At 33.5% G+C, this 14,988-nt stretch overlaps 1 protein-coding gene across 2 annotated transcripts in view; it reads right to left on the bottom strand.

Annotated features, from left to right (window-relative positions):
- Positions 1 to 13,876, bottom strand: part of LOC141395140 (protein phosphatase 1 regulatory subunit 14B) — a 143,695-nt gene extending 129,819 nt beyond the window's left edge. The window contains exon 1 of one of the 2 annotated variants that reach the window (XM_073970618.1): positions 13,212 to 13,876. The gene's annotated coding sequence lies outside the window, so the exon portion shown is untranslated. The remainder of the gene's footprint in view (positions 1 to 13,211) is intronic. The other variant, XM_073970620.1, reaches the window with a different exon arrangement.
- Between the last annotated feature and the right edge of the window lie 1,112 nt (positions 13,877 to 14,988).

Below are 14,988 nucleotides of genomic sequence, written 5' to 3'. Positions count from 1 at the left end.
ATACATGACATATGAAGTGTGTTTGGCGATAGATAGAGGAACAAGGAATGATGGTCATAAGTTTTCTTAGATGGCGAGTATTAACAATAAGAAACTTAAATTGTGTTATGTTCATTTTCTTATCGGGTTGCAATAAGTGAAATCAGTTTAACTAATTCGTTGGCGATTAAGGTGATTATTGCCTGCAGGATTATATTTAATAAAGAGAAATTTCTTTCTCGTTCTTTTGGTGGGATGGAGTCAGTCTTCAAGAAGTCAATTCTTAAACCTTTTTCTTCTAAAAATATTGTTTGTTCTCTATAAAGTGTTTCATGTCACTCCCTAATTAGTCTCAAGGCTACACCGAAAAAGAATTGACAACAATTTGTTAAACAAATTCAAACATGCAATTACATTTTCATTGATTTTTTGCCGATAAAGAAATTGTCATATTTACAAACGTGTTTATCAAACATTTTCAGTTTCTTGACCTGCTTTTTTGTTCATGTAGTTATTTATGGAAAATATAATAACTTTTATTTTATCGTCTTTTAAAAAGTTAGTTACATTTTAGTTATTTACAAACTACAAATTTTGATAAAGTTGCTTATCGAAAAAGATTTTTTCTGTTTATGGTATTTGTCCCCTTAACCAAAGGAGGTGATTATTTAAAAGTGGTTTCATATTCTAAGAACTTGTCTTTCAGATATTTATTATTATTTAGCACCTGAAGCCTGAAATATTATCTTGATAAATAGCCACTTTCATTATTAGGTGTCTTCTTCTTCTTTATTTTTCTGGTTACATCTGTACTACACTTGTAACTAAAAATTTAAATTAATGGTCACAAAACATAAAACATGTTTTTTAAGCGAAAACACAAAACCCAAAAGGAATACGAAGAAAAAAATCATTAGAACCAAATGTGGCCTTAACAAATATTTCCAGAGGCCGACTGGTTGGTTGCTTGGTTTGTAAAGATGGTAACGATGGTACAAGTACAGGCTGGTAATTAAATGTGTAAGTATGTATGCTGCCGTTAATGATTACAACGATGATGATGATGATTAAAAATCATCATTATCATCATCTTCATAATGATAATGGTATTTGGGCTACTGTGAGCAGCTGTGTTGCTGTATTTGCTGCCGTAAAAACCTATGTCCAAAAAAAAAAAAAAAATCTACTGGCCATTGCCCACTAAAACCATTTCACTTTGGACAACGATGACGATGACTACAGGCCCTGGCAGTGAAGCAGAACACCCGGCTCTTCAGTTATTTTTGCCGTTTTTCCATGCGCAATTCTTTTTTGTAACACATGAAGAGCAATTGCGGCTGGTAGACAAAGAAAGAAAGAAAACCCATCTATCCAAAGTTTGCTGAAAGTTTACGCTTGAAGTGATAGAATAACGTGCTCTGTGGTCATTTCCATGTTTATTAGATTTGTTACGAATGGCGAATAAGGGGAAAACATGTGGCTAAAGTCAGCCGCCAAATATTTAGCGGTCACTAAGTCTAACTTAAGACAAGAAGTAAAGGAAAATAATTGGGAGATTTCTATAAAATGGTCTTTTTCAGGTCTTCTGTAGATAGCAAATATTTCATACATATGTACATTCATATGCATATGTATGTTCCCACAAACATCCAAGAGGGAACAAGGAAAACTTCTCTTAAAAACAAGAAAAAAGTATCAGTCGGCTTTGCCGACAGAGATATACCCTCAGCCTATTTGAATTGAAACATTTTTTCCCAAAAAACGTATGTATTTAGGGGGCTTTCAGATTTTTTGGCGTATGAACTTGCCTACAAAAATATGGATTTGAATTAAAGCTGAAAAGTTTTGCGGGGGAGGTACCTAAAGGAATAGACCGACACAGTTCATTTTGGACGTAAGTCTTATTTTGGGAATATCGCGCCCACCAGCGATTTCAGTTGATCACCATACAATTTAGAGCTTTTGGACCATTATATCAGTAAACATGGACTTGCGCACGAAAAACATAATATCGCTGTAAACTGGACCACTAGGAATACCTTTGGTGAAAATTTCCAAAGGATCCTTGAGCAGACCCTTAACCGCAGTTAAACAAAAATGTATAACAATTTGTGGGTGGAACCCAAGCAGTACAATTTTGAACATAAACTAAATTGGAACAAAATATTTCGAGATCTAAAGTTTGAAGGAAATCGGCTGATACGTTTATGAGATCTCGCGCTTACCATTCTAGCGAATATTTTCGAACTTTTGCACGGGAGGTACTGGAAGGAGAGCACCTATCAGTACCACCTTCGAATATTCGAAGCAATATTACGATATGCAAAGTATGGACCAACGCAGTATTCGGTTCGAGAGTTGTCGTAAGCAACAGCCACTACACGTGATGGCCGTAGGAGTTTTTTTTACAGCTTTGGGGTAATTTTCTCAAGCAGTATGGACTTGCCACTCAATAAACTTGTACAATCGTAATAGGGGCCTTAATTGCAACCTGTTGCAAGAAAAATCAAAACGATTCGAGAGGAAGTCCTAAACTGCACTTTTCCGACATATTATGTGGGAGGTACCCCAATGAATTGAAATATGTAGTCCATATTCTAACCTGATCTATTTCTCGTCGAAATATTACGGTGTGCAAAGTATGCACCAAATCGGTTAATGCTTTCGAGAGATATCGTGAGCACAATTTTAGCGAAAAATTTGGAACTTTTGTTGGGTAGGAACCCAAAAGAGTGGATCGATATGGCCCATCTTAGAACTTAAGTTAAATTTGCGCAAAATATTACAACTGCCATATTTTGGACCAAATCGGTTTATGCGTTCGAAAGTTGACGTGCGCTCCATCCGCTACACATGGTGCATAGCGGGTTTTTACAGCCTTCGGGCCATTTTCTCAGGAAGTATAGATTTGCCCCTGGAAAAAAACTTGAACTTGTATCGTCGTAATGGGGTCAACGAATACAAGTTGTTACAATTAATATCAAAACGATTCGATAGGAGGTCCTAAACTGCTCTCTTCTGAAATTTTGTGTGAGAGGTAACCGAAGGAGTAGAGTCTGGTAAAAAAAATTTCACAATGTGCAAAGTATGGACCAAATCGGTCACTCCTTTCAAGTGTTATCGTGCGCACAATTTTTCCGAACATTTTTCAACTTAAACTAAGTTTGAACAAAATATTAGGAAGGCCAAAGTTTGACCAAATCGGTTCATCTGTTCGAAAATTATCATGCGCTCTAGTCAGACAGACAGACGGACGGACATAGCCAAACCGACTGCAAATTGTCTGAAACGGATTTCGTCCAAACATACTTGGGGTATAAAACCATGTGATGAGGCACAATTTTGGTGGTATCAAATAATTAGGGTCGGCCCATAGGACATTTAGGACCTTACTCCTGCCACTATTTTTTTGTGCAGCCATATATTATTTTGCTCTCTGCAAGGCCGTTACCGTTTTTTTTTCCTCCACCATGTCTGTCCGTCAGTTGTAGTCATTTTAGCGTCCGCAATAATTGAAAGAGAACGGTAAAATTTTTGCACCCGAGTGTCTTTTTTCCATAGGCAGGTCAAGTTCGAAGATGGGCTATATAAGTTCACGTTTCGGTATAGCCCCCATATAACGGTACCACCTGATTTAAGGTGTTTTGAGAATTTTAGCTACATTTTCTGACCGAATTAGCTTTCACATCTGAGGTTCCCAATGACCCAAAAACTTCTTCACATATACCCGAAATTTCTCCACCAAAAATCGTCAATATAGGTCGATGTTTTGGTATAGCCCCCATGTATCGGTACGTTCCGATTTAAAGTATTTTATTCACATTTATTGACCAAATTAGCTGAAATTTGACAATTAAGGTTCTCAATGACCAAAAAACTTCTCCATTAAAAATTGCCAAGATAGGTCCACGTTTTGGTATAGCCCCCATATATCGGTACCTCCCGATTTAAAGTATTTTGAGGCTTTTAGCTGCATTTTTCGACCGAATTAGCGGAAATTTTACATTTAAGAAACTCAATGACCAAAGAAATTTCTCCACTATAAATTGCAAAGATAGGTCCTCGTTTTGGTATGGCCCCCATATAACGGTACCTCCCGATTTAACGTATTTTGAGGCTTTTAGCTAAATTTTTTGACCGAATTAGCTGAAGTTTGACATTTGAGGTTCTCAATGACCAAAAAGAATATCCACTAAAAACTGCCAAGATATGTCCACGGTTTGGTATAGCCCCCACAAAACGGTACCTCCCGATGTAAAGTATTTTGAGGCTTTTAGCTAAATTTTTTGGCCGAATTAGCTGAAATTTGATATTTGAGTTTCTCAATATTCAAAGAAATTTCTCCACTAAAAATTGCCGAGATAGGTCTACGTTTTGGTATAGCCCCCATATAACGGTACCTACCTATTTAAGGTTTTTAAGGCTATTTGCTACATTTTCTGACCGTATTATTTGAAATTTGACATTTGATGTTCTCAGTGGTCCCGAAACTTCTCCGCCAAAACTAGTCAATATAGGTCCACATTTTGGAATAGTCCCTATATAAAGGAACCCCACGATTTTCGGAAGTTTTAAAATTTTAGATACAACTTTTAAGCGAACTAGCTGTAATTTGACAATTAAGATTTTCAGCGGTCACAAAACTTCACCACCAATAATCGTCCACATAGCTTCATTTTTTGGTATATCCCTCATACAAAGGTTCCAACAGATTGAAGCCATTTTTAGATACATTTTTACACACTCAGCATTTATGATTTCGAACGGGCAACATGTGCCTTATCGAAATAATGGTTTTAGAAACCAAGTATGTTTGGACGAAATCCGTTTCAGACAATTTGGAGTCGATTTAGCCATATACATACGTCTGTCTGGCTGGAGCGCACGATAACTCTTGAACGGATCAACCGATTTGGTACAAAATTTGTCTTTCGTAATATTTTGTCCAAAATTAGTTTAAGTTCGAAGATGGGTTATATTGGGTCCACTCCTGCCGGTACCTCCCCACAAAAGTTCGAAAATTTTGGGAAAATTTGTATGCACGATAACTCTTGAAAAGAGTAACCAAATTGGTCCACACTTTGCACAGCGTGACATTTCTACCAGACTTAGATGGGATAGATAGATCGGTCTACTCCTTCGGGTACCTCCCACACAAAATTTCGGAAAAGTTTAGTTTAGAACCTGCTCTCGAATCGCTTTGATTTTTGTTGTAGCAACTTTTACTCACTGTCCTCTATACGACAGTACAAGTTTCATCAGGGGCAAGTCCATACTTTCTGAGCAAATAGCCTGAAAGTTGCAGAAAGCCCCTATGACACCGTGTGTAGTGGTTGGAGCCCAAGATAACTATCGAACGGATCTGCCAATTCGGTCCACAATTTGGATTTCGTAATATTTTGTCGAAACTTAGTTTAAGTTCAAAGATAAGTCATATCGGTCCACTGCTTCAGGTACCTCCCACACAATAGTTCAAAAATGCTCGGAAAAATTTTGTGCACGATAACTCTTGGTAGGAGTGACCGATCCATACTTTACACATCTTAATATATCTACCAGTTATAAATCACGTTCGAATATGGACTATATTTATTCACTCCTTCGGGTACCTCCCACACAAAATTTCGAATATGTTCACATTAAGACCTGCTCTTGAATCACTTTGATTTGTGTTGAAGGAACTTGCATTCCCTGCCTTAATTATGACGGTAAAAGTTTTTTCAGGGGCAAGTCCAGACTTCTTGAGAAAACAGCCCGAAAGGTGTAAAAACCCCAATGGCATAATATGTAGTGGCTGGAGACACACATCCTTAATGGTCAATCCATTCCTTTAAGTATCTCCTCCCCAAAACTTTTGATCTTTAATCCTAATCAACATTTTTGTCGGTTCATACATACAAAATTTTTAAAACCTCCTAAATACATACGTTTTTTGGGAAAAAATTGCTTCAATATACACAGGCTGAGGGTATATCTCTGTCAGCAAAGCTGACTGATACTTTTTTACTTGTTTTTAATTGTAATAAATAATTAAATAAATAACTTCCATAATGGACTATGCCGGTCCATTCCTTTAAGTACCTCCTCTGCAACACTTTTGAACTTTAATCCACATTTTTTTCGGCCAGCTCAAATATCCAAAAAAGGCCCACAAAATTCTGAAAAGACCCTAATTCACATAGGCTGAGGGTATATGTCTGTCGGCAAAGCTGACTGATACTTTTCTACTTGTTTGACCAAATTTAGGCATTTGGGGTATCCGCAGTCGAACGATTTTTGCAACTAACAGGAAACTAATAATTCCATTTTTGTTCAGAATATTTTATGGTTTTATGTTTTTTACTTGTTCTTCTTGGAGGTTTACGATCCAAATCTCAAAACGTTACAAACTTTAACGCTCCACAAATTATTAAAATACCCTCTACCAATTAAGGGCATATGCTATAAATATTTGAAAAAAAAATCTTAATGACAACTTTACGATTAGTCACATTGATGGAGAGAGAACTCCTACTGTGGTCGTTAAGTGGTTGAATAGGTTAACGAGGGCTCATGCAATGTCGTGTCCCTTGCTGTCGCCGCCGTCATCAGCTATGATTTTCTTTTGTCTGGTCAATTAATGCAAGTCTGTCTGGTTGTATTTATTTTTCATTTTCTATTTAGAGTGGTTAGTTTTTGTTGTTTTTGGTTGACCCATGAAATGCAGTTTCTTATCTCACAAATTCATATTCAAATAAATGCTGCAACAACAACGAAGGAGAACTCGTATAATAGGGAAATAAAATCGCGTTTTAATTATGTTATTAGTAGGACAAACATTTTCTGTGATTAGAAACAAAAAAAATGTGAAAAATTACTTTTGGGGGATTAAAATAGAATAGAAAGTGAGGTTAACTTTAGAGTTTTAGAAATGCTTGAGGGTTGTAATGGCTACTAAATGTTTCATTAGAGATTGTGTATTGGTATAAAAAACCATTCTTGGTTATTATGTCACTACGAATGAAATAGTCCGTCCATCAGTCCACTGGAAGCAAAATTAGAATACTCGAATTTCCAATTCGTAAAACCAGTTCTTTCTTTTTTTTTTGTTTTTCAAATAAATGTTTATGTCATGGATAATTTATATTCAAATTTACATACATACATTTATTAAATAAGCTATAAGAACAGAATTAAATAAAACGGTTGACACGGGTATTTTTTTAGTACCACATCACGAAATGTTTATGACATTTTTGTCCTACTTATGAAAGATTCGTTTTGCCAAAAATGTAAATACAAAAAAAGGAACAACAACAAAGTGTTGTAAAAAATTCTGATAGACGCGAAAAACAAAAACAATAACAGTCTTTTTGATATATAAACAACTTAATATTCATTGAATTTGTCTTTTTCGATTATATTCATCGATGTATCGATTATTTATTAATTTGTTGATAATTTTGTGTGTTTAGGAATAAAGCGAAAAAGAGGTTATAGTCTGGGAGATTGGCAATGTAATAATATTTACGTGTTATGAAAAGAAAGCAAACTTAAAGTAATTAATATCAAATAACGAAAAACATTTCTCTAATAAAATTAGAATGATAAAAACATAGGCTGGGCTGAGGCTTAGTAACCTACACATATATAAATTATTATGTTTAGCTCTTGTTAGGGCAACAATATCTCTTTTTTGTCAAAACCAACGCAGTTGTTAATCTAAAAAAATATACCATAGTTTCTTCAACAACCTGTAGAGCTGGCATACAATCGATGACACTATCAATTTTTTTTTTGTAAATGTCACTATCGACTTATGGTTTTTCTATCGATATTTTTGGATATACATTAGGGTTATGATTATTTTACTACCTCGTATCCCTGTATCATATTTTGATTAGTTTTTGCCTAACATTAGATACCCAAACGTAGATCTATCTTGGCAACTTTTAATTGAGAATTTTTTTGGGCATTGGGAACCTCAAAGGTCATATTTTAGATAATTCGGTCAAAAATGTAGCAAAAATCCTCAAAATACCTTAATAGGGTGGTACCGTTATATGGGGCCAATACCAAAACGTAGACCTTTATAGCTCATCTTCGAACTTGACCTGTCTATGGAAAAAGACACTCGGGTGCAAAATTTTAGCGTTCTATCTCAATTATTGCGGATTACAACAGACGGAAGATCAATAATATATGGGGATTTCTGAGTGAAATCGGACACTTTTTCAAGATGAAGTTTTCAATTTCGTTTATTTTTTGCTGTGGTGATGCTGCTCATCAGCAAAACATTTTAGTATATTTTCAGATTTTAACGTCAAATTCTGTAAAAATTCTGTAAAAACTATATGCAAAGAAATACTCATAACTTCTCTAATATTGGTCCAAATAGAAAAAATCTTTTTTGTATGTTTTGTAGTTTTATTAGTTATCTGATAAAAAATAGAAACAATTTTTGAACAGTGGTATTCGATGCAATTTTCGCGATTTAAAATTTAAAATCAATTTTTATCAATGACTAGCATGTGCCCGCTACTTCGTTGGCGAAAAGTTCACATTAATAGAAAATGGGATGCAAACAGACTTTTTATTTACCCCGTTCATATTTTGAAAATTTATAAAGGAAAATGTGAAAAATTTGTTCAGATTACAAAATCCGTTTCCTAAGATACCTAAAACTAATGGTACATAAAAATACTTTACCTACACTTATGTCGAGTTTCTGTAAGACTATTCGAATTCAAATTTGTTCGTATTAATACCAAACACACCAACAGTGACACTCCCACCAAACTTCAGTATCCCAATTCCATCCTTTCAACCTATACAAAATTTAGTGGTTTTTGCAGATTATTTAAACCTAAGCACCAAAATTCCAGCTTTATCCTTTTATCCAAGTTGTACCAAATTTAGTACCATTTATTACTTTCCGTACGATTATAGTACTTATAGTTCTTAAACGACCTCATTATCTCAACATCACTCACAAATAGCTACCATATTACCAAATTTCGGAATTCCAGATATATCCCATTCCACGCTTATAGTTCCCATTTTCTCCTTATATCAACCCCACTTATCACCTGTGACTCAATTCTATCCCTTCATCTAATACCAAAATTATTCCAAATGTTGTACCATTTAGCATTTTTCGTACACTTATAGTATGCATTTACACAATTTCAGAATTCCAGAAAGACCCAATATCAAATTTTGTACATTGTATTAATTTCGTCCCTTTATGGTACAAATTTTCATAACCACCTCCATATCTCAACCCCACACACTAACGTTGTATTGAGTGTACTATATAGTACCTTTCGTAATAATATAGTACATATTTCAAAAACTTTCCCTGCAACCAATACAAAATATAGTACCATTTAGTACCGTTCCTACACATAAGTACGAATTTCCAAATGACCAGCTCTATCCATTCACCCAAATTCAAATTGTTCCAAATTTAGTACGAATTTCCAAAACTCCCTCCATATCCCAATTCTACACTCCAACAGTAATCCTAATTCCAAACTTCAGGATTCCAGTTCTATCTGTTAACGCAAATATAATTTGTATAAATTTTAGTACCATTCAGTTCTTTTCGTACACAAACCACCTCCTTATATTAACCCTAATTCCCATACTTGATTATCATTCTAAATTTCAAGTTTTTAGCTCTATCCGTTCACATAATACCAAGTGGTACCAAATTTAGTACTCTCCGTACATTTATAGTTCGAATTTCCGAAAACCCTTCGGTACATCTATCCTGCACACCATAAGTGACCCTCATTCCAAATTTCGGAATTCTAGCACGGGTAGCCTCCAATACAAATGGTACCATATTAGGTACCTTTTAGTACTTTGCGTACCCTTCTAGTAGGAATTTATAAAAACCAAACCTTATCTGACACCTTCGGACCAAGAGGAACCCTCACACAAAACTTCAAGTTTCTAGCTTCAGCTGTTTGGTCTGGGTCTTGATCAATCAATCAGTCAGTCGAATCATACCAAATTTAGTACCATTTAATACTTTCTGTACACGAATTTCCAGAACTATCTCTACATCCAACAGTAATCTTTATTCCAAGTTTTAGGGTTCCAGATTCCAACTTTATCCGCTGATCCAAATCCAATTTGATCCAAATTTAGTACTATTTAGTAGGAATTTCAAAAACTATCGAAATTCTTCGCATTCTCCCTTCCAACAGTAATCTTAGTTCAAGTTTTAAGGATTTCAGCTATATCTGTCAAATCCAATTTGTACCAAATTTAGTACCATTTAGTACTTACAGTATAGATAAGTATGAATTTCCAAAACTAACTCCAACATCTATCCTGTACTCCAACAGCACTATTGTACCAAATTTAGTGAAATTTAGTACGAATTTCGAAACCTACCTCCATATGTAAATTCTGTAGAGTAATCATAATGCCAAATTTTATGATTCCAGCTTTATCCGTAGACCCAAATCCAATTTGTACCAAATTTAGTACCATTTAGTACTTCTCGTATACATAAGAACGAATTTCCAAAACTACATCCATACAGCTATCCTTCACTCCATCAGCAATCATAATTCCAAGTTTTAGGTTTCCCGCTCTATCTGTTCAACCAAATCCAATTTGTACCAAATTTAGTACCATTTTGTACTTTTCATTCACATAATTACGAATTTCAAAAACTACCACACTACAACAGCAATCTTAATTCCAAATTTCAAGTTTCCAGCTCTATCCGTTCATCCAAATGTAAATTGTACCAAATTTAGTACCACTTAGTACACAAGTAAACAATTTCCGAAGCCATTTCTTTATATCATCGCCACTCCCCAACCTTGATTCCCATACCAAATTTCAAGATTCTAGCTATATCCGTTCAATATATAGAATTGGTACTAAATTTAGTAACTTTTAGTACGTTTCCTACACTCATAGGTCAAATTTTCAAAAACCCTTTGGTAAATCTTTCTGACTCTACATCAGTGATCCTCATTCCAAATTTCACAATTTTAGCTCTTCCTGTTTGCCTAATACAAAGGGTACCATATTTAGTACATTTTAGTACTATTCGTATACATAAGAATGAATTTCCAAAACTACCTCATTCTTAGACTCCAACAATAATCTTAATTCGAAATTCCAGGATACCATCTTTATCCGTTCAACCAAATCCAAATTGTACCAAGTTTAGTATCAATTAGTACTTTCCGTACTGCTTATGTGTACAAAAAGTACAAATTGGTACTAAATTTGGTACAATTTGGATTTGGATTTGAATTTCCAAAACAACCTCGATCCTACACTCCAACAATAACTTTAATTCGAAATTTCAGGATTTCATCTTTATCCTTTCACCCAAATCCAAATTGTACTAAATTTGGTACCATTTTGTAGTTTTCGTACACCTAAGTACGAAATTCCAACCTATTTCCACATCCCAATCCTATACTCCAACAGTAAGCTTTTTCCAAATTTCAGGATTCAAGCTTTATCCGTTCACAAAAATCCAAATTGTACCAAATTTAGTACCATTTCCAAAACTACCTCCATATCTCAAACCTACACTCCAACAGTAATTCCCAAGTTTAGGATTCCAGCTCTATCCGTTCATCCAAATCGAACTTGTACCAAATTTAGTACAATTTAGTACTTTTATTACACATTTTCAAAACCGCCTCTAATTCAGCCCTACTTCCCTTTCTTGATTCTCATTTCAAATTTTAAAATTACAGCTCTATCCGTTCACATAATACAAAATAGTACCATATTTAGTACATTATAGTACTTTTCGTACACTTCTATTTCGAATTTCTAAAAACCCTGTGGTACATCTATCCTACACTCTATTAGTGACTCTCGTTCCAAATTTCAGAATTCTAGCTCTTCCCGTTTGCCTAATACAAAGGGTACCATATTTAGTACCTTTTAGTACTTTTCGTACCGTTCTAGTTCGAATTTCCAAAAACCCAGCCTTATGTGACACCTTCGGACCAAGACTGACCCTCACCCAAAATTTTAAGATTCTAGCTTCAGCCGTTTGGTCTGGGCGTTGATGAATCATTAAGTCAGTCAGTCAATCAGTCAGTCAATCACTTCACTCTTTTATTAATATAGATTGTACTCCTCGATTTTCTTGAATTTTTTTTTGTTTTATACTACGATTAATTACAAAAGTTTTAAGTCCTATTTGGTAGTGGGATTTGAATGATTACTATTTTTTCTAAAAATTTTTAAAATTTGTCAATACAATTTTTCCTTTCTACCAATGTGAAACATTTGATATTTTACCAAAAAATAAAAAATTACATTTTTCAACATTTGTTTTGTAATTTTATTTGGGAAATTATCTTAAATAATCTACCAAATATTAAAGTGATATATTCACCAGAAGATGACTACTTCAATACAAAGGAGGATTTGAATTTGAGATATTCAACGGCTAAGCCTATCGTGGGCACAAAAAACTTCATTCAGTAAAACGTACTGATGCTGCTACACTAATTGCTACACCATTCTTAAAATCGCAAAATGAAGCCGTTTTTATGATTTTTAAGATAAATTCCTAAATAAAACATAAACGGAACTTTTTTGTTTTCTGCTAAAACAACAAATGTTTCACACTGATATAAAAGAAAAATTTAAAAAAAAAAAAATAAGAAAAAATAGTAACCATTCGTATCCCATTACCAAATAGGTCTTAAAATTTTTGTAATTAATCGTAGTTTAATACAAAAAAAAAATCAATATAATCGAAGAGTACAATCATTGATAAAAATTGATTTTACATTTTAAATCGCAAAAATTCAATCCCACTGTGCAAATTTTTTTTATATTTTTTATTAGATAGCTGATAAAACAGCATTATTAAAGACCATTATTAAAGAAGTTATGAGTATTTCTTTGCACATAGTTTTTACAGAATTTGTATCTCTGGAACCGTTAGTCAAAAAAATTCTGAAAATATACTAAAATATTTTGCTGATAAGCAGCATCACCACAGCAAAAATAAAGGAAATCAAAACCCTCATCTTGAAAAATTGTCCGATTTCACTCAGAAATCCCCACATATGTATATAACCAAAACAAATTAATTTCTTTAACATTTTCTTAAACTACAAAAAAATAACAAAAAATAAATTTTTTGATTCGATTTTTTATCGACCACGCCTTTATCCTCATTAAAGGATATTTTTGTAGCACTAATATTGATTAAAAAACAAACATTTTAATAAATATAAAATTACCTTTTGAATTGTTGTTGTTGTTTTGATGTATTTTTAATTCCAATGCAAAGCTGTTAAATACTCCCAAAAACGTTTTCAATATTACCACCAGAGTTGATAGATTTTGTAAAAAAAACTAATTATTCTTCTCTTTTATTAAATTTCAATTAACACCGATTTCAAATACCATGAAGCTAACCATTAAAAAAACTTCATTAATTATCCGCACCACAGAAGAAGACAATGGTCATTAATCTAACATAAAATCGAATGTTACTCCAGCAGCTTCTGTACTCCTTCTTTGTTCAGCATAAACAGCAAAACCACAAACTTCTTTGTAATTTTTGTTTCAATTTGAGATCAATGTTACGCGAGTTGCTTTTGTATTTATTTCTATTTTTTCTTCTTTGCTATTCTATTTAAAATTTGGTATACAATTTTCTTTTCACTTAATATGGAAATTATTTGAATTTCAATTTATTCTTATAAGAACTTGTTGTAATTTTTCCACATTAACTTTTTTTGGTTTTGTTTTCATTTATTTTTGCTTTGAATATAAAAAACAAGTAGCGCACCGTTTTGTGTTTCTTTCGTTCGCTAAGTGAATACGACAAATTTCCAACAATCTCGTTTGAGCACCATAAACAGACTGTCGTTGTTTGGTTTTCTTTGGCGTGCTGTGTTGTGTTGAGATTCTTGTTTAACAGGGCATATTATTCGTGGTGGTCTCTCACTGTTAGTTAACATGGGGAGCTATTGCTCTCTACATTAGTGTAAGTGTGCATTCTATACTTCACCATTGTTTTGTTACAGCCAACCTTTTAACAGTGGCTTAATGGAAAATATACATCTGTACACAGTTTACCCGAGAGACAGAGAACAAATGTAAAATAAACTTTCGGAGTAGAAAATTTAGCCCCTAATGTTAAATGAGAAGAACAATGGATGAGATTTTTCTTCAGTTCAAACATCAACAGTAATGCTAATTTTGATGTTTTTTGTTCTTTAAAAAAATCAACGTTTATTGCTGTGATGGGTGATGAAAAAATATTCTTTAAAAAATTCACGTTTATTGCTGTGATGGTGTAGGAAAAAATATTCTTTAAAAAATCCACGTTTATTGCTGTGATGGTGTAGGAAAAAATATTCTTTAAAAAATCCACGTTTATTGCTGTGATGGTGTTGGAAAAAATATTCTTTAAAAAATCCACATTTATTGCTGTGATGGTGTAGGAAAAAATATTCTTTAAAAAATCCACGTTTATTGCTGTGATGGTGTAGGAAAAAATATTCTTTAAAAAATCCACGTTTATTGCTGTGATGGTGTAGGAAAAAATATTCTTTAAAAAATCCACGTTTATTGCTGTGATGGTGTAGGAAAAAATATTCTTTAAAAAATCCACGTTTATTGCTGTGATGGTGTAGGAAAAAATATTCATTAAAAAATCCACGTTTATTGCTGTGATGGTGTAGGAAAAAATATTCTTTAAAAAATCCACGTTTATTGCAGTGATGGAGGAGGAAAAAATATTGTTTAAAAAATCCACGTTTATTGCAGTGATGGAGGAGGAAAAAATATTCTTTAAAAAATCCACGTTTATTGCTGTGGTGGGATAGGAAAAAAATTCTTTAAAAAATCCACGTTTATTGCTGTGATGGTGTAGGAAAAAATATTCTTTAAAAATCCTCGTTTATTGTGTTGATGGTGTAGGAAAAAATATTCTTTAAAAAATCCACGTTTATTGCTGTGATGATGTAGGAAAAAATATTCTTTAAAAAATCCACGTTTATTGCTGTG

Source organism: Musca autumnalis, unplaced genomic scaffold (assembly GCF_047663935.1).
Source record: "Musca autumnalis isolate F117 unplaced genomic scaffold, ASM4766393v1 scaffold_2, whole genome shotgun sequence".
In the NCBI taxonomy this organism is placed as follows: Eukaryota; Metazoa; Arthropoda; class Insecta; order Diptera; family Muscidae; genus Musca; species Musca autumnalis.
This window is presented reverse-complemented; position numbering and strand designations above follow the sequence as displayed.